This window comes from Pinus tabuliformis, chromosome 1_1, assembly GCF_031772625.1.
Source record: "Pinus tabuliformis cultivar Carrire ecotype Pingquan chromosome 1_1, CPIR1, whole genome shotgun sequence".
Lineage (NCBI taxonomy): Eukaryota > Viridiplantae > Streptophyta > Pinopsida > Pinales > Pinaceae > Pinus > Pinus tabuliformis.
The window spans coordinates 51,539,032-51,559,421 of NC_142297.1; positions in this window are offsets into that span (position 1 = coordinate 51,539,032).

Consider the following 20,390-nt stretch of genomic DNA (forward strand, 5'->3'; position numbering starts at 1 on the left):
ATTTCTAATGGTTATGAAACAAAACAATTAACTCTTTATCCTCACGCTACGCTAGTAGTTAATAATGAAGATTCTATATGGATGGATTATGATGATAATGTTGTTCAGCCGATTCTAACTATAGGACAAGCTTTAACTCTTAAAGACAATACAGAGGATGAGATAATCAATAATTTTATTTGTGAACCTTCTTCTGTTATTGCTGAAACACACAATCAATTAACTGCAATTTTTGAAACTGATGTGCAAGAAAAGATTGAACCTGAAGATTCATCTCAAACTTTAACCACGATTCCATCTAAGAGCATAGTAGTTGAAATAGAACCCGGTAAGACATTAAACATAAATCCTGATCTAACAGATGCTGAAACACAGCAACTAATGAAGTTATTACACGAATATAAGGAGGCATTTGCCTGGGATTACACGGACATGAAAGGTATTTCTTCTGAATTATGTACTCACAGAATTTACATTAAAGAAGGATGCCGACCTGTTTGTCAACCCCAAAGACGAATGAATCCTAATTTATGAGAAATTGTTAAAGAAGAACTTCAAAAATTGCTTAACGCAGGATTTATATACCCCATATCTGACAGTGAATGGGTTTCCCTGTTAGTAATTGTTCCTAAGAAAAACGGGAAATGGAGGGTATGTGTTGACTATAGAGCTTTAAACAAAGCTACCCAAAAGGATCACTTTCCCTTACCTTTAATTGATCAGGTGTTGGACAGTCTTGCAAGGAAGAAATTCTTTTCTTTTCTAGATGGATTCAGTGGGTATAATCAGATAAAAATTGCACCCCAGGATCAAGACAAGACCACTTTCACCAGCCCTTGGGGAACTTTCGCCTATAGAGTTCTCCCATTTGGATTATGCAATGCACGAGCAACCTTTCAAAGAGCTGTTATAGGAATTTTTTCCGATATGCTGAATGATTGTATGGAAATATTTATGGATGATTTTACCCCCTATGGTGTGTCTTTTGAAGAGGCATTACAAAACCTTGAGAAAGTACTTAAAAGATGCATTCAAGCTCACCTCTCCTTAAGTACCGAAAAATTCCATATGATGATGAGTGAGGGAATAGTGCTTGGACATTTTATTTCATCTCAAGGTATTCAGGTAGATCCATCTAAAATATTAGTCATTCAGAATCTTTCTGTTCCTAAAACTCAAACCGATGTGAGAAGTTTTCTAGGACATGCTGGTTATTATAGGAGATTTATTAAAGATTTCTCTAAAATAGCTTCTCCATTATTTGTATTGCTTATGAAAAATGCTGAATTCAAGTGGACTAATTCTTGTTAGAAAGCTTTTGAAGAGCTGAAGCATCAGCTGTCTACTGCTCCTATTTTGAGGGGGCCTGACTGGAACCTTCCGTTTCACATATCTTCTGATGCTTCGGACATTTCTATTGGAGCGGTCTTGGGACAAGAGGAAAATCATCTTCCTTATGCTATATACTTTATCAGTAAGAATATGACCTCTGCTGAGCTTAACTATACAGTTACCGAGAAAGAGTTCCTTGCAGTAATCTATGCCATTAATAAATTCAGACACTATATTACTGGTTATCCTACTTTTGTGCACACTGATCATTCAGCTATTAAATACTTAATGAACAAATCTGTCACAAATGCTAGAGTTACCAGATGGCTATTACTATTGCAGGAATTTGATATTACAATTGTAGATCGGCCTGGTAAGGAAAATGTGGTGGCTGATTTTCTTTCACGGTTAAAAACTGACAATGACATTCCAGTAGATGATAGTTTTCCCGACGAATATTTGTTTGCAGTTTCTGCTCATTCTCCATGGTATGCAGATATTGCTAATTACTTGGTTGCAGGAAAACTACCAACACACCTGTCATATAGAGAAAAGAGAAGAATTGTTCAACAAAGTGCCAGGTACAGCTGGATAAGCGGATGTCTCTTCTATACTGGGCTTGATCAGGAGATCCGAAGATGCATTAGAGAAGATGAAGTGTATGACATATTGAAAGCTTGTCATGATGGCCCTTGTGGAGGCCATTTTGCTGATAAAAGAACAACACATAAAATTCTGAGGATGGGTTACTATTGGCCCTCATTATTTAAGGATGCAAAGAAATATGTAAGGGCTTGTGACAGCTGCCAGAGAATGGGTCAACCCAATCATAGAGACCAAATGCCATTAAACCCCCAGGTAGTTTCTGAACCATTTGAAAGATGGGCCTTGGACTTCATAGGACCCATTAACCCTCCATCCAATCAAAGAACCTATATATTAGTCTGCACAGACTATATGACTAAGTGGGTGGAGGCCAAAGCACTTATTAGAGCCAATGAAGAGGCTGTTCTGGCCTTCTTGTTTGAAGACATTTTCACTAGATTTGAAATTCCCAGAGAGCTAGTTACTAATGGAGGACCTCCATTCAATTCTCATGGTTTTAAATCTACCCTTCACAAATATCATATTCAACATAGAATGACTACACCATACCACCCCCAGGCCAATGGGCAGGTGGAAAGCACAAACAAAGTTTTAGAGGCCATTCTAACTAAAACAGTGAAGGACAACCGAAAGGATTGGTCCCAAAGGCTCCCTGAGGCATTATGGGCTTACAGGACTACTTGGAGAAACACTACAGGTTTTTCTCCCTATGAATTGGTTTATGGTAAAAATGCTATTTTTCCTGTGGAATTTGAAATTAAAACTTTAAAGACTGCCTTAGCTGTTAATCTTGATTTGAATGATGTGCAGACAGCTAGATTGCAGCAGCTTTTGGATTTGGATGAAAAGAGATTGGATGCCATTCACCAAACAAACATGATTCAACAACAAAGGATGAAGTGGCATGACAAAATTATCAAACACAAGCAGTTCCAAAAAGGTAATTGGGCCTTGCTGTATGACTCTCGGTTTGAAAATTTTCAGGGAAAGCTACGTACACGTTGGCTTGGACCATATGAAGTAGATGATGTCTTTCCAAACGGAACGGTAAGGCTTGTAACAATTGATGATGCTAAAACACCTATACTAGTCAATGGCCATAGGCTCCGTTTATATGAGCGCCCTGTTTCTAAAGAGGATTTCAAGACTGCTTGCATGACTGATATTCATTATCTTTTTCTAGGGGAGTCTTCTGCTCCTCACAACACTTAATTTTCTGCACTATATTTTTAAGTATTAGATTAGATTTAGCACTAATAATCCTTGTCAAGGATTGGCATATTACAATTGAATTTTGCAGATTCTGGAAAAGCAATAAGGAGGACAGACTTATCATGAGAAGATCTGAAGCTTTAAATCAAGAAGCTTCTTCCCATCATTTTACCCTCTTTCCTAAAGCAATACCCCCCCATACCCACATTATTTCTATCATTCCCACCACTCCTGAAATATCCTCCTTCAGTCAGTATTTCCCACTCCTTACTGCTGAAATAATCCCCTACCATTCACATACCTAAGTCAGTCATCCCAATTCTATGATTTTTCCCGTTGCTGAAACACCTGTTTCAGCAACGTAACACCATCTTTTTCCGTTGCTGAAACACCTGTTTCAGCAACATATCATTGATTCCACCCGTTGCTGAAACACCTGTTTCAGCAATGCATTATCGATTTCCCCCGATTGCTGAAACACCTGTTTCAGCAAGGTATCGTTCATTTTTCAGTTGCTCAAACACCAGTCTCAGCAACTTGTTATCATCAAAGCAGCATCTCTCTTTGTTGACATATAAGCTTTCTGGTTCTTCACGATTATACTTCAGATCCTTTTGGTGAAAATTATTTGGCATATACCAGACTCAATTACACAGACCCTTCTATGATCATTAAAGCTATTGCAACCGACACTTCGAATTATTAAATCAAAGGTAAAGTATAAGGTATATGGTTTTAATGTAATTCGGTTAAATCATATTAAAAGAGAGGATTTCATTTCATAATGATTGCATATCTTTACACGTCCAATCATTATTACACCATACGTAGGGGGGGGGAATTCCGAAAATGGAATAATTATTTCGCATGAACCAACCTGCCGCCTGTTATCATATCCATTTCTGCCGTCATTTAGACTACGCAGCCTTTGTTGCAACAACTAGTCCGATCAGGGTCTGAGAATACTGTATTGTGCCTCTGCGGAAAACTCAAAGCTTCAGCCATGGGAGGGACGGCCATTAGAAATGAGCCCGGCTCCATAAGTCTTCTTCAGTTCTTTCCTGAAGTGTATCAAATCTTCCAACAAGCGGGGTGGACAACATATTTTGAAAGGTTGGGAGAATTTAACGCAGAAGAAGTATTAGAGTTTGCACAAAACCTTGAAGACAATTTCTCAGTGGTCCGAGGGGTCCGCATTTCAGTGACAGAGGATGACATAGTTCAGGTATCAGGGTTGCCAGCCGAGGGCATTCGCTGGTTTAGCAGGAAGCAGGTCGTTCTTAACGCGCAGCAAGAATTCCTGCGCCCGGACGAGCAAGTGGAACCCAGAGGCCGCGGGGTCAGTCTGCACTCACTTCCTCAACCATGGCCATTAGTAGCAGAATTCGTCAAATACTACCTAACATGTGAGGGGCGTTATCAGGTAGTGTACAATCATGATTTTGTTTTGCTGAATCACTTGAGGAATGGACGACTGATCAATATCCCTTATTATCTGCTTGGTTGTATTAAAAACATGTCTTATTATTGTAAACGAGCCAAATCTCCAATGTCATCCCTTACCCATCACCGTTTATGCCAGCTGCTAATACAGAGGGGTTTTGCTCAGCAAAATCCCCTTCTGCAGGCCCCACCTGAAGTGCCCCAACTACCCGACATCCCTTCGCAAGCCCCACCAGAAATTCCCCAATCATCTGAAATCTCTCTGCAAGCCCCACCCGAAATTCCCCAGCCGGCCGAAATTCCTCTACAAACACCCGAAATTCCTCAGTAGGACCAAACGTCCCAACCGTCTGAAAGTCCTCATGACATTCCAGAGATTCCTCAGCAAGAACAATAGGAGGAAACCCCGCATTCCCCAGTCAACCCAACCCCGAGCTCGCCTCGGTCAGCAGAGCTAACACCCTCTACTATTCCTGTCCCTAGTGACGATTCTATAACACCCCCTTCTTCACCTGTTAAGAAAAAGAGGAAAACCCCAGCAGTCACAAGCTCCAGACCACGGACAAGGTCCACATCCCAAATTCTTACCCCTCCGGAAAACCCTGTCCCCAGGTAAAAGCCCTCCCTTTCGAAAAAACGGAAAAGCAGCGATTTTACTACCTTCCTATCAAAAAGGAAGAGGACAAAGACTGTTGAGACAAAATCCACTTCCATTTTCCCTAACCCTGCCACTATTCTATTAAAACCGTTATCCCCATCCCAAACTTCCCAACCTGTCTCGTCCGAAGGCACTGTCACACAAAAACCAGTGCCTCGGGATAATATGACATTGTTTATGGGTCAAGAAGTGACTGCTCCACAAGAACCAGTCACTTGCCCAGTGACTGAAACACAAGAACCAGTCACTGAAGCAAAAGAATACACCAAGCAGGACAATAGTGGGAAATGCCCAGTGACTGTTCCACAAGAACCAGTCACTGAGGCACAGGAATTTACCAAGCAGGACGATAGTGAGAAATGCCCAGTGACTGTTCCACAAGAACCAGTCACTGAGGCACAGGAATACAACAAGCAGGATGATAGTGGGAAATGCCCAGTGACTGAAATACCAGAACTGGAGACCGAGACACAGGAATCCATTCTTAACCCGGTGGATGAAACGCAAGAACCACCCACTGTGGTACCAGAACTGGAGACTGAGACACAGGAATCCATTCCTAACCCAGTGGATGAAACACAAGAACCACCCACTGTGGTACCAGAACTAGTCACTGAGGCACAAGAGTCCATGTCTGGCCCGGTGGATGAAACACAAGAACCACCCACTGTGGTATCAGAACTAGTTACTGAGGAACAAGAATTCATTCCTGATGAAACACAAGGACTACCCAGTGTGGTATCAGATCTAGTCACTGAGGAACAAGAATTCATTCCTGATGAAACACAAGGACTACCCAGTGTGGTATCAGATCTAGTCACTGGAGAACAAGAATCCATTCCTGGCACGGTGGATGAAACACAAGAACCACCCATTGTGGTGCAACAACCAGCTACCACTGTGCATCAACAAAATATTCCAACAGAAACAATCAGCATACAAGGTCCACACACTATGACATCTCTACTGCAGGAAAATGAGTTCCTGAAGTCTGAATTAGAAGCTTACAGAGCTGAATTAGCCATGGCTCGAGAGGCTTTTGAAAAAGAACTCAATCTCCATACATTAGCACATGTAGCCTCAATGCAAAACAGGGAGCCATGTATGGAATATATGTGCAAGGAGTGTGGCACCATTTATCAGAATGCAGGATATAAAGTAGTTGAAATTCCACTCCCTGAAACAATTATGACAGAGGGAATACAAGAGGATTGCCCTACTGCTCCACAAGAACCAGTAGGACCCCCTATGGTGCAAGAAGAAGAAGAAATCAAACCAGAGATATCTCATCCTTTGTGGACTGATGCAGCTATTCCGATAGAAGAAACACTGCCCCAACACACTACTACTGATGCAGCTATTCCGACAGAAGAAACACTGTCCCAGCACACTACTACTGATGCAGCTATTCCGGCAGAAGAAACACTGCCCCAGCACACTACTACTGATGCAGCTATTCCGACAGAAGAAACACTGCCCCAGCACACTACTACTGATGCAGCTATCCCGACAGAAGAAACAATGCCCCAACGCATTACCTCTGAGGCAGCCATACAGACAGAGGAAATAGTGTCCCAACCCACTACTTCTGTTAAACAGACACAGACTCGGCCATGGGACCCATTGGAACAACTGAACAGATGGAAGAAGAAACATGCTGAAGAACAGGATATAGTATTACGACAGCATAAGTTGCAATGGCAGAGCTATGTATATACTAACTGGGATAGCTGGGAACAAATACTGCAAGAGCACAGGGAATATAAGAAGGAAGCCAGACAGTCTAAGGAACGGATAGCCTTGATGTTTTCATTGGTGCGGAAGTTGATGGTTACACGTAAACCCTCTGTAAATTACTCTCTCTTTCTTACTGAACGACTAGTTTATTTTCAAATAAAATCAATAGCACATGGCAGACCACATGAATTACTGACTTCAGAGAAATTTGTTGAGACCTTTAAGGAGGCCCCTGAAAGTGACCAGCATCTGCTGTGCGAACTCTACCTTCATAATGAGGCCATTCCTGAAGAAAGGAGAGTTAATCCTATTCCAATTGCAGGCGATATACAAATTAGGGCATTTGCTTCATTTTTGTCTAATCAGCTCACTTGGCAGACTGCGTTCAATGCAAGCAGTCATAATGAGGAGAATAAACTCCTATGGATTAGACCAGAGCCTGTAAGCCCAGCCATGTTTATAGCACAGTATTATGAATTCTTGCAGAAGCCGGGAATGAACGAGCACATAGAGCAATTACAGGCTTCAATCCTTTTTAAGTGTCAAGAGCATATTAGAATGAAGGGTCCTGCTGCATTGAAGGCCAATGATATCTTTTGGCAGCAGTCAAGTAAGGAAAGACAGGATTATCATCCTTTTAACCCACTCAATCTTCAAGCTGCATTGTCCAGGGTCCCTAAGTATATTGATTGCATTCAACATTGTGGAGTCAATTGGATTGGGTATCATTTCCGTTTTCCAATCTTATGGCTGCCTTCAGAAAAATATCAAAGTCATTATCAGTTGACTGACAGAGAGGAAGCCTCGGCATGGCAACAGTTGCAGACCAACAGCGGATTCCGAGCTCCTACAGACGCCACCTTCTCCAGCTACTGCTTGAGTAATTTGCATTGCCAGTCCCAGTACTCAGACTCTGATTCAGACGAGGGGTTGCCTGAGGACATGCAACATTTTTAGCTGGGGGGGATGTTAGGACTCCACTATGTACCATTTTTGCTATATATTTTGACATCACTTTACTCTTAAAACCATGAACCTCAATGTCTTTTTCATTCACTTTATCCCAAGGTATATAGAAACCTCTTCTTTATTATATGGTTAATCTGTCTTACATTTAATTCCATAATACTCTTATATTTTATCATTTATTGAAGTGCATTGTTGCTAACACAAGTCAAAGATCGCAGATAAGTTATATGCCTTGTTGGGAACGAGCGGCCGTTGCTGAAACAGCTGACTCCGTTGCTGAAACAGCCGACTCCGTTGCTGAAATAGCTGGTCCCGTTGCTGAAACAGCTGGTCCCGATGCTGAAACAGCTAACTCAGTTGCTGAAACAGCCGTCAAGCACACAAATCCCGTTATGCATAATTTGCGATTCTGAAAGAACTTTTTGTGGATAATAGCAGCAGCCCGAAGATACGGTTACCTGGATAATCTTGAAAATAGCACTTCTGTTGTCTCGGTTGTAACAATATCTCTTTTTAAGAAAGAACAGAATAGTCTTGTTTTGAACAGAATCGAGATATTCGCTCTTGTGTAAATTGTAAATGATGTCTCCTCTTTAAAAAGAGGAGACATCATCATTAGAGGGGGATCGAACTGTAATTCACAGAACAACATTGTGTGAGACAGGAGCTAGTCTCCTTTTTGTAATGTATCAGTTTCTTGACAGATGAATAAAGACTTGTTTTGAGCGTTCCAGTTTAATTCTTTCTCCTGGGGAATCTTGTGAGAAGGAAAGGGCCCGCCTTCCTCACAAGATTCACCCCTTTTGTTCCTGTAGTTGTTTATTTCTTTATGTATTTGCATTTTCTTTAATTCTGTTGCTGAAACACTAGTTACATGGTTTGCGATACTCTGTTTCTTAGCGCTACATGTATTGAATGCACGAGTGGATGATGTTGAGAGCATGTGCTGAAGATCCCTGCATAAAGGGATAGGGTCTTGCTCCCATTGATTGCTTTCTTTTACCTGCAGTGTGGTTAGAAACAAGAGGACAAGTGCTGAAGGTTCCTGTTCCTGGGAATAGGGTCTTGACCTCTTGAGGCTACTTCTTTTACAGTGTGATTAGTGCCAGGCAGCAGGTGCTGAAGTTCCCACCAAGGAATAGGGTCCTGTTCCTGCTATGGTTGAATGATTTCTTTCCTTAAAGATTGATTTTCCTTTGCTGTAACAGAGAAATCGTTTTTGCTATAATTTAATTGACTTCAGCTTTAATTAAGTAGAGTGTGAATCGATAGCTTAATGAATTTAACAGATGTGTGTCTTTCTTTTACTACAACATTGAGCTGCTTTTGAAATTGAGCATATCCAGTGCGCTATTACCTTTGGAATAAAAAGACCTTCTCGGGTTGACAATTTATGTGGAGCTCGAATTGTGAAAACAATTAGAGCGGCCAACATCCATTGCTGGCTGATAGATGTCCAAAATATCACTCATCTTTTTCCTACCCATTTTATCCTACTACTTGAGCTCAAAAATCTCATTATGAGCCTTCTTCAATTGCATCCTCAACCTATTAAAGGTATGATTTCCCTCATCTATCTCTATCTTCTCTTCTTCTTGCATTGTCTTCTCTTCCTGAATTTGTAGTTTTTTGGCTGAAGATCTAGTGACTCTAGCTGTTGGAGCTTTTGCCTCCTTAATATCCTCTTTTACTATATTTTCTTTGCCCTTGGATTTGGTAACAACCAGTGTAGCCTTTCTAGATATGCCTTCTTCAATTCCCCGTTATCCTATTGCAAATGTGCAATAACCATATGGGCCTTCTTTAGTTGCTCTTGTAGTTGTGCAATCTCTTTTTCTTTATCATCAATAACATCATCTTTTGGTATAGTTTCCATGGCTTCAAATGTCTGCTCCAAGGGAAACTTCTTTGCAACAGATCTAGTAAGGGGCTTCTTGGGGACAACCACTTCTTCAGGAGGAAAATGAAACTTCTTACCTTTCTTCTTCTCTGATGAATGAACTGCAACTGAAGGCCTTTTCACATAACTTCCAGTTGGTGATTGAATGTCTCTTGCCACTACTAAGGGTGTCTCCTTCTTGCTGCTAGAGCTAGTTGGTAAGTCAATTACCAGATTTGAAGAATCCACAAATGACTGCCATGATTTATTTATCTTATTTAACTCCTCTAACACCAACAATTTAATTAAGGACGAGTGGAAAATTCTAGGTTCCACCTGGATTTGCTTTCCCTTTACTTTGTCTCCCATGTTGTTGAGACTCTTGAATAGATATAAGCACATATTCAAGGGGCTCTTCCCTGTAAAATGCATCACAAGTCTAAAATGGTACTTGTATATTCTCCCAAACCTATCCTCACATGTAAAATACCTCTGAATTGCTTGCAAAAGCTAGTTGTGGTGTTCAAATAAATACTCCTTAGGGACAATAGATCCACACCCTTTATCTCTATACTAAGGCTTCATAAAATCTTTATAATTGGCAATATACAGAGGCATGCCCTTGAACCATTTCTCTCCCTAAAGGGGAATCTCTGTTTTAGCCGATATTGTGACATCTAAAATTGGAAAGGTGAGCTCTCCAATTTTAACCTCCAACCCATTAAAATTCATAGCAAACTCCTTAGTAAGTTGTACGTTATACCCTTGAATTTTTTCACAAAATCAGATACACCCAACTTTCTCAAAGGAAACTTTGATCATTAGGTATGCATGGATGAATGTGAGGTCTTGGGGTTCAAACCTAAAAATGGCACCTCCCTTATGTCTCCTTCCCTCTAGAGTTGACATGTTTTTTTACAGCAAAGGTATGCTCTAGGGCTTCTAAAATTCAAATTCAGGGTAGGTTTATTTCATTGTAGGATGATAATGATGAAAAGGAGCTCTAAAGTAGAGTTGTGTAACAATTGAGAATGAAAAACCCTATGAAACATATCAATCAACAAAAATCACCTCTCAATAAACCCAAATAGAAAATATGTTATGCTTAGTCACAATGGAATTTTTCTTTAAAAACACAGGCGCAACGCCAAAAGCACAACACATGGAAAAAACAAACTCAATCACCTTTGAGGAATGCGAAGATCAGGTAAGAGGATTCAATTTACTTGCATGACATGGTAAAATTTCCATATGAAGGTTGCAGACAAGAACTTAACTATTTGGCAAGGATAAAACATAAAAATGTAGCGAACAGGTAAAACGCAGCTAAATTGGAGAAAGCATAGGGAGTGTGCAAAAAACGCAACGAGCATAAAATTTAGGAATTTGCAAGGTTCCTAGGTATTCTTTGAGCACATGCATGCAATTTGAAAATCATACAAAACCAAGGCTTCAAACAAGACAAGAATTTGCACCTAGATAAACGATTTTGACCATCAGTTTGAAAAGATGCAGTGCTTATGTGTAAGCGCAACGACTGTTTGCAAGCATAGAAATTCCCCTGCCTCCTTTGCTTAATGACCTCAAAACACCATATAAATAGCTTATGATGAATAAATGAAGAGTTGTGAGATTTTTCTGAAGATAAACCATGCATTCAAACTCCTAAGGTTGCTGAGTGTGGATTTGATGAGCAGTGATTATGATTTGAACTTGAATAATGAAAGCACAACACTTGGTAGAAGCACAACATTGTGCTCCTGACGATTCTACTAATGATGATGACATGACTGATCATGATTTGACATTATAACTGACTCAAGATACCCTAAAAATTTGTTCCCATGATGACAAGGCATGGCAGCACAACCTTGCTCATGATCTCTTGATGAAACTTGACCCTAGACCTACTTAACTTGACCCCTTAGGATATAAAAGACCATTTTTGTGACTCTTCACACACTTTGACATAATTACATTGAATAATGAAAATTTTATTCTAAATTGAGACTCATAGCTTAATCTTCTACAAGATCATAGCCAAACCTTTATACATTTGTCAAATAATTTGAAAGACAAACTTGTTTTTTGACTACTATGACTATAGGATACTAACACTGGCTCCAATGGGGATGGCATCCTCCCTGTGATGTGCCAAGAACACCGTATACCATGTGCCTAACCATTAGGATTATTGATTCCTTAACTAGACTCAAACTAACTCAATACAGACTCATGATTGACTCAAGACTTATTACATTTTGAAAAATGGAAGCAGTTCATCAAACTCTTAGGGCCTTCTCTTTGGGCTTCAAATTCTAATGTCAGTTTCCCACACCTATAATATTGAAAATTGGATGGATATATACAATGAAATGATCAAAATTAGTTGATCTCAAGTGGAATAATGCTTGAGGAACCTACCATTTACAGGCCCTCTAGCAAGAAGTTGTCCAGTTAAATCTTTTAGCAAGTAAAGATTGCTTCCATGGAATATTGCAACCTTGAAAGGTCCCTTCCAAAGGTTTTCAAATTTACCATGCTTCCCTTTGTCTTCATTTCTAGCATCCCACTTTAAAACCAAGTCACCAGCTTGAAAGTCCTCAACTTTTGTCCTCTGATCAAAGATTTTCTTTATCTTGTCTTGAATTGTTTGAGTGTTGTTGTACACCTCCTCTCTTGTTTACTACAATTGAATCATATGGTTTATCCTCCTTTGAATTTTGATTTGGTTCTTCATCCCTTTCCTGCAACAATTTCATGACTGGAATCCCCAAGGAAGAAGGGAAGACAACATATGTTCCATACACTAGTTGGAAAGGAGACATACCAATTGATTTTTTAGTATTTACTCAATCAGCCCACAAGGCATAAATTAACTTCTTGTGCCATGTTTTCTTGTTCTCTTGCAACAATTTATTTATGATATTCACCAAACTCTTGTTAGAGGACTCAACTAAACCATTACCCTGTGGGTAATATGTAGTTGAGTGACTAAGTACAATGTGGTATTTGTGACAAAATTCAACCATTCTTTTAGACTTAAAGGCAACAACATTGTCAATGATTAATCTATGAGGACAACCAAATATCAAAAGAATATTACCTTCCAGGAATTGAATGATGACTGTATCCGTGGTCTGCCCGGTTGGTATTGCTTCTATCCACTTAGTAAAATAATTTGTGGTTGTCAGAATCCATTTGTGTTGACCTGAAGATGATGGATGAATCTCCCCAATGAAATCCAAACCCCACTGTTAGAAAGGTGCTTCAACTGCAATAGGTTTCAAAGGTAAGGGTAAAAGCTTCCTCTTTCCTTCAAAAATCTGGCATTCATGACAACTTGATACCCTTTTATGAAAATCAACAAATAATGTTAGCCAGTAAAAAGCAACTTTCAGAATTTTGTTGACTATGGCTTTCCAGAAATGGTGATCTCCACAATCTCCTTTATGAAATTCTTCAATACACTTATGTTCCTCATCTTCCAACAAACAATTTAACACACCGCCTGGATCTTTCCAATACAGAAACTGATTCAAAATGCAAAATTTTACAGCCTTTAATTTTAGAAATCTTGCTTTGGTTTTTGTCATCCCTGGAGGAGCCTGTAAATGTTGTAAAACATAGATTATGTCAGCATACCATGGAGAAGAAAGAAAAATTTCAGATACCTATTGAGAAGGCTCTGAATTGCTGTCATCGGACAAAGCTGCTATGAAATTAATATCTAACACACTCAGATTTGAATCTGCCATCAACTTATCCAATCCCTGACCCTTTATCAGCTTAGTAGGCTTAATCTCCACATCATACTCAAGAATGGATGTTATCCATCTACCTCTTTTGCCTTCAGGATCGGGTTGAGTGAGAATGTCCTTCACAAAAACACTCGAAACATAGGCAATCACATGTGAATGAAGCACATAAACTCTAAAATCCTTTAAAGCTTTTACCAATGCATATGCATGCTTCTCCATAATATTATATTCCTCAACATGTTAGTCATAAATCTAATAATCTCTACCAAATTAGGAATGAATCTTCTCAACAAATTGACTGTACCTCCTTATTTCTTGGTATATAAATTTTCTATATTGCAACAACCCTGTTTGGATCAATTTTGATGACATCTTTGGAGATGATATTCCCCAACAATTTTCCCTCCTCCATTTCAAAATGTGACTTTTATGGATTTAGGGATATGTTGTACAATAATTTGTCGCACTCCCTACCTCATACCCTGAGTTGTAGAACTTTTCTCAAAATGTCACAAAACTACAAAAGCTGTCAATGAATTCACCATGAAAAACATTGATTAGAGCATCCCTGAAGAAAAGAAGAAGAAATTCCTTGAAATGATTCTAGAAGACCTTGTCAAAAAACCCTATTTTCAAGCCTAGTGCTACTTTTAGTAGGAAAAACTGTGTTGGTACCCTTTGGTCTAACTAGTGACTAGCGCTGGCGGTGCGACTTTGGATAGGAAAATCCGTGTTGATCATGTTCAGGCAGTTTCTCCAAAAATGGAGTAGAAGCTTCTCTTACTAGAAGCCTCGAGAACAATGAGCTGGTTATTGTTGAATAAAAATATGGTGAGTTCTCCCATTTTGAGTCCTTGATCCTACCTTTAGGGATATCCCCCTTAAGATGTGGACCTTATTCCGCCTTTTGTGGATTCCTAACTCCCTCTCCTTCCCTATAAATGCATTTCGTTATACCCTCAAATGGTTAGCCAGACTAGATTTGTCATGTTGTTGCTAAATTGTGCCTAATTGCTGCCAATTTGTGAAGAAGAAAGGAGAGATTGAGAAGTCTTGGCTTGGACTTTTAACCCCATCCCGAAGGAGGCTTCCAATATCAAGGCAATGGTTGTATCCTTCCCTCTTGTGTTTATTATTAATACAATGTATGTTTACTTTCCATAAGCATGTAAATGATTACTTGCTTAGTATGATGCTCGATATTTCATATGGTTTACGTTAGAATGCATATTCTATGTTTTTCCTTTGTTGTCTTTGTTTGATCTCTCTTGTAGGTATTCGTTTGCAATAGATTAGTGAGGATCGAGCTTGGAAGTGAGAAGATCGAGATTGACATCGAAAAGCAACGTCATAGGAGTGGGGTAGGACATATTTCCTCTCTCATGTAATTTTGATTAAATTAGGAGAATTTTGCATGTATTTGTTTTGGTTGTTACTAGATCCACTCATTTAGAGGGACCACTTTTATCCGTAGAAGGGATTGCCTAGTTAACAAATTGGTGACTCCATTGGGCAGCCTATAGCCCTTTCAACCCTCCTTTTGCATTTGGCCTTTTTGATTAGTTTGGCAAACCTTTCAATGATCCTTGGTTTTGATTTCCTTTGAGTCTGTACTCTGAGTAGTCAGTCATTTAGGGTATCAGATCTAGGGTTTTGTTCAAGATCTACCTGTTTTTCCTAAAAATTTATTGCCCAGCGTACTTTTTCTTAGACACAGTCATGGTGACATCGCTTACTTTTTCCAGTACAGTTGCGTTGGAAACCCTGTCTTCCACTGTTTGCCCGTGCTGGTCTAGTTTCTCGTCCAGCATGGGTTTTGTTGTGTAAAGTAGTGCTGCCAACATGGGTTTTTCTATGTAAAGTAGCGTTGATGACCCTATTAGCGCGGATTTTTCTATGTAAAGTTTTTTTGATCCTTAAAATTGAGAATTTTTAGGGTTTCTGATAAAAATCCTAGCATGTCCTGATCCGTGAGGTCATCCTCCTGCTCTGTGTGCATCAGATCCTGTCAGTTTGCCTTTATTTTCTTTGTGGTGGGCAAAAGTTTATCAAATGCTTGAAAGTGTCATTTTGATTGAGTCTTTCATACTTTGAGTCAATTAAAATCTTTGTTTGTTGCTTGTATGAGTGGGAAAATACTGATTTTCTGTTGATTAAGCAATAGTAGTTCTTTTGCAGTCATAAGGAAATTGATTTTGCATTCATTTAGTTTTCATCTCATAATTTACTTTTCGTGAAGTGCATTAGATCACATTGCATTGAACTGTTTTTTAGATTTATCATTGGACATAGATTACATTGTTTAGTGATTGAAACCTAAAAGTGCATCAAGTGCATTCTCATTCATTGAAAGAAAGAATTGAAATCATTTTTCATTTTTGGTGGTTACATTTGGAAAATGAAAGTGAAAGATCTATTTAGGAAAGATTTTTTTGTTTCATTCTTCATTGTTGCATCATTGTTTGAATCTCTTCCCTTGATAGATTAGATTTCATCAAAATGAAAAGAATACTTTTCTCATGATAGTTGCATCATAGGTGTTCAGGTGACATCATTTTGAGCCTTAAAACCAAAACTTAATTGAAGATAAACTTAAAATTAGCCTCAATTAACCTAAGGAGAATTTGGAACTTAATGCAAACATTTAGAGGTTTAGGCTAGAGACGTGTTCTGGCAACGTTAAACATAGGAGTTGTCATTATTTTCTAGCATTGTATCCCAGGGGTGAAATCCCATTCCACGTACGGAAGTGTATAGGGCCGTTCTCTAGTACTTTCAGGTATATCGGAGGCGCTCCATGCATGGTAAGTATATGGTAACTATTTCATTGAACTGTTATGCATTTTTTGGGAGTCCCCTATAGGTTGTTATCCATCGATAGATAACCGAGTCTGTCGCCTTGTATATTGTGATACACCGAACGCAACATTCGGGGAGATTGGATGTCGTATGTTAAGTCGTTGGTTCACCAAGCTATATATTATAGTTCACAGTTGATTGGTAAACCTTTATTCCTAGTTACCCCTTTTTTATTTGTTTTTGTTAAGTTCTAAAATCAATTAATTGACATTGGAAAAAATATCCTTCCTGTGGAAATACTCCTTATTAGATCTTAGGTTGAGACTAATGGAAACATTTTCTGAGTTCACCAACCAAGGAAACCCCTTTAACGAGATTCCTGGCCCTTTTCCTTCTTTTCGAAATGTTGGTGCTCCCTATATGGAAAGGTTGTCCCTCCCTGGGTTTACCATTTTCCAGTTTGGTTATTTTTGACCCCTATGGTTCTAAATATCCAAACTGCTCCTCAATCAGGGTCTCCTCCACCTGAATAGTATTGACCTCTGGTTGAGCCTAAAGTTGACTCTTCACCTTCTTCGCTTGTTTGGTCTTCTTCCTCTTCATCTGGTGAAATTCTGCAAGCCAGTAACTAAGTGGATAAGAAGAAGAAGAAAAGAAAGATTAAGAAGAAGAAAAATAAGCAAAGGGCCAACCAAGAAACCTTTGATATAGATGCAACTAATGTTGAAAAGCCTTCCAATAAACCTCGTAAAGTGAAATTCCCTTGAAATCTTTGTAAGGGTGACCACCTTCTTTGAGAATCTGCTGGTATTCCCAAGGTACTAGAAGTGTGGTCTACAAGTTTACATCGACCTTTGTCATCATCCTATGGAGATCATGATGGTGAAAAACCTTCAACTAGTGACATTAAAACCCATGGGAAAAAGGGAAAAGTCAAATTTCCCTATAAGTTATGTGAAGGGAATCATCCTATTCACCTTTGTCCTTGTTTGGATGAAGCTTCAAAAGTATTGAATAACCTTACATCTTCTCAGCCTCGTCTTTCGACTGGTCATCGAAAGATTTCTCCTGATCCTCCGCTAGTTGACCAAGTGATTGATCAGAAGTTATCTCTGGTTAATCTCAATCTCTCTGAAAGTGAATCCCATAAATTCATTCCTGACCAACCATTGGTCGAGAAAACAGTTGAACCGATTCCACTTTTAGTTGATCGTATCTATCATGTAGAGAGTGAACGTCAAACCACTCATGTTCTTCTTGTTTTGTCAGATTCTAATGAATTGGAGGGAAATCCTCTAGTTCCCACCGTACAGGGGGGTGATCCTCCTATTCCCATAACACAAGGGGGCATTTCTCCCATTCCCATGGCATCCCCTCCAAGTAGTTTGGTCACTTTCTTTGATTGGATTCGATTGGAAGGATATCGTCTTCCTTCTCATATTCCTTTTAAGATCATAGTATAGGGTTATCATATACCCATACCTGACACAATCGTCTATGAAGGCACATCTGTTAGTATTATGTCCTCAATTACTTGGCAAGCTTTAGGTTCTCCATAGCTTGTGCCTATTACCTAGAATCTTTTAGCTTTTAACAGAGTAACCAATCAACCGTTAGGGATCCTTCCTAAGTTTCCTATTAGTTTGGGAGGAAAGATCGTCTATCTCCATGTGATGGTTATCCAAGGCCCTTTAGATTTTAATTTACTCCTTTTCCCTGACTATATTTATGTCATGGGAGCTCTTGTTTCTTCTCTTTTTTGGGTCATATGTTTCTCGCATGAAGGAATAATTGTGGCTATTGATAAGCTTTCGTTTGTTGGTCCTAATTTGACTCTTGATCAACCATCTTCCCTAAATCATCCTTGTATGCAAGTGATATCACCCCCACCATAGGTTAATTATGTGGCCACCTATTCCATGCCTATGTCTACTGATGATCTAATCAGTGATATAGTGCATCATGTATTGGGGGCATTGGAACCTGATCTTTTCATTAGATCCCTTGACATGTATTCATTCCAGAGTGTTGTTCTCCCATTTAATGAGAACCCCTTGGAAGCTATGACATATTATATGTCGTAATCAAGGTCATGAGGATAATTATTTTACTATGTCAACCTCGTTAAAAAATGAAATAGGTCCCCATGAGTATAGGTCTTTTACTATGTCAACCTCATAAAAAAATGAAATAGGTCCCCATGAGGATAGTTCTTTTACTATGTCAACCTCGTTAAAAAATGAAATAGGTCTTTGGGGTAGAGTTCTTTGTCTTGTGTCAAGCTCCTTAAAAAATTAATCAAGGTTCCCGGAGCAGAGTTCCTTTACTTGTGTCAAGCTCGGTAAACAATGAAACAAGGTGTCATGAGGGTAGTTATTTTACCATGTCAGCCTCGTTAAAAAATGAAATAGGTTTCATGAGGATATTTCTTTTACTATGTCAACCTCTTTAAAAAATGAAATAGGTTCCCATGAGGATAGTTTTTTTACTATGTCAACCTGGTTAAAAAATGAAGTAGGTTCCCATGAGGATAGTTCTTTTACTATGTCAACCTCATTAAAAAATGAAACACGGTGTCATGAGCATGGTTCTTTTCCTATGTTAAGCTCGTTAAAAAATGAAACAAATCCCCTTCCAAGTCTAGTCTTTCACTTGATCTCATAAGTGAACCTTCATTCTATCCACCTATTAGTAACCAATAGCCTGCATAGGTTAATGAAATGAAGCTTGGGGTGCATGTAGCTTGAATTGAGTCATTATGTTGGGGGCATGCAAACTCATCTCAAGCATAGTTTGTTTCTATTTCAAGCTTGTGTAAAAATGAAACCAAATCCAAGCATAGTTTTTTCTCATGTTTCAAACTTGTGAAAAAATGAAACCATCTTCAAGTATCCTCAAGCATCGTTTCCCATGTTTCAAGCTTGTGAAAAAATGAAACCATTCCCAATTTACCTCTTGTGATCGTCATTTTTATCAACTTGTTTTTGCTAGATGAGCCTTGGTTTTTTCATTCCATCCTTACCATCTCTTTGGCCGATCATACGCTTTCACTTGTTTGTTTTCCCTTCTTTGAGGAATTGCTACATGAGTGGTCTTATTAGCCAACCTATTGACCTTTACATGTTTTGAGCAAGTTCCATCATAACCAGAACCAGTTGCTATCCTTTTATACCACTCGTTCCTCCAGGTAGACTCATCTCTTAGCTCTTTTCAGACTCAAAAAATATGAAAAGATTGTTGAGTACTTGTCATTTCGAACTCATTAAAGTAAATGAAATGACGTCTACTTAGTATAAGTTTAACCCTTTTCTAGACTGAGATAGACTAAGTTACGAAAAAGGAATACCTTAGTCACACGTGGCTAAGAGGTTCTCTTGAATATAGTTTTCTACCTTTTCGGATTCGAGAGACTATCTACAAAAAGGGACCTCTAGAGTATCCTTTTTGCCTCTTTTTCAAATTCTCTAAACACGAAAAAGATGTTGAGTTACCCCTCTGCTGGGCTCGTAAAAATTAAACGACACAGGCCTTGTCACCATGAAAAGATCTAACTACTCATTCCTAGGGCTCGTTAAACTTACTAGGATGGATTCATCCGAAGGATGAACTTATACTACAAGCACATGGTATCCTCTTCAAGCTTGTGATTAGAAATAAATAGGTATTTTCTAGAAATAACGAGGGAAAAATATAAGTAAATGTGTCTTGTATTATGTACGAAAGGCAACATGTCGCTCTTGAACATGACACTTATCTACATTTTGTGTCGGGTTTGGGATATCCTCACTTAGTCACTTGCTTTCCTGGGCTTGGGAAATCTATTTGCCTCTAATCTGATCATTTCCTATCATCATCATGACCATTGATCCAATTTTGAGTCAAATGCTCCCAAAATCCAGAGTCGCGTCATTGTTATTTTCAAGAGAAGTTTCGTGTGCAAATTCAAACCTCTTATACCCCATTTGACCTTCTTTGCTACAATCCTGAATCACTC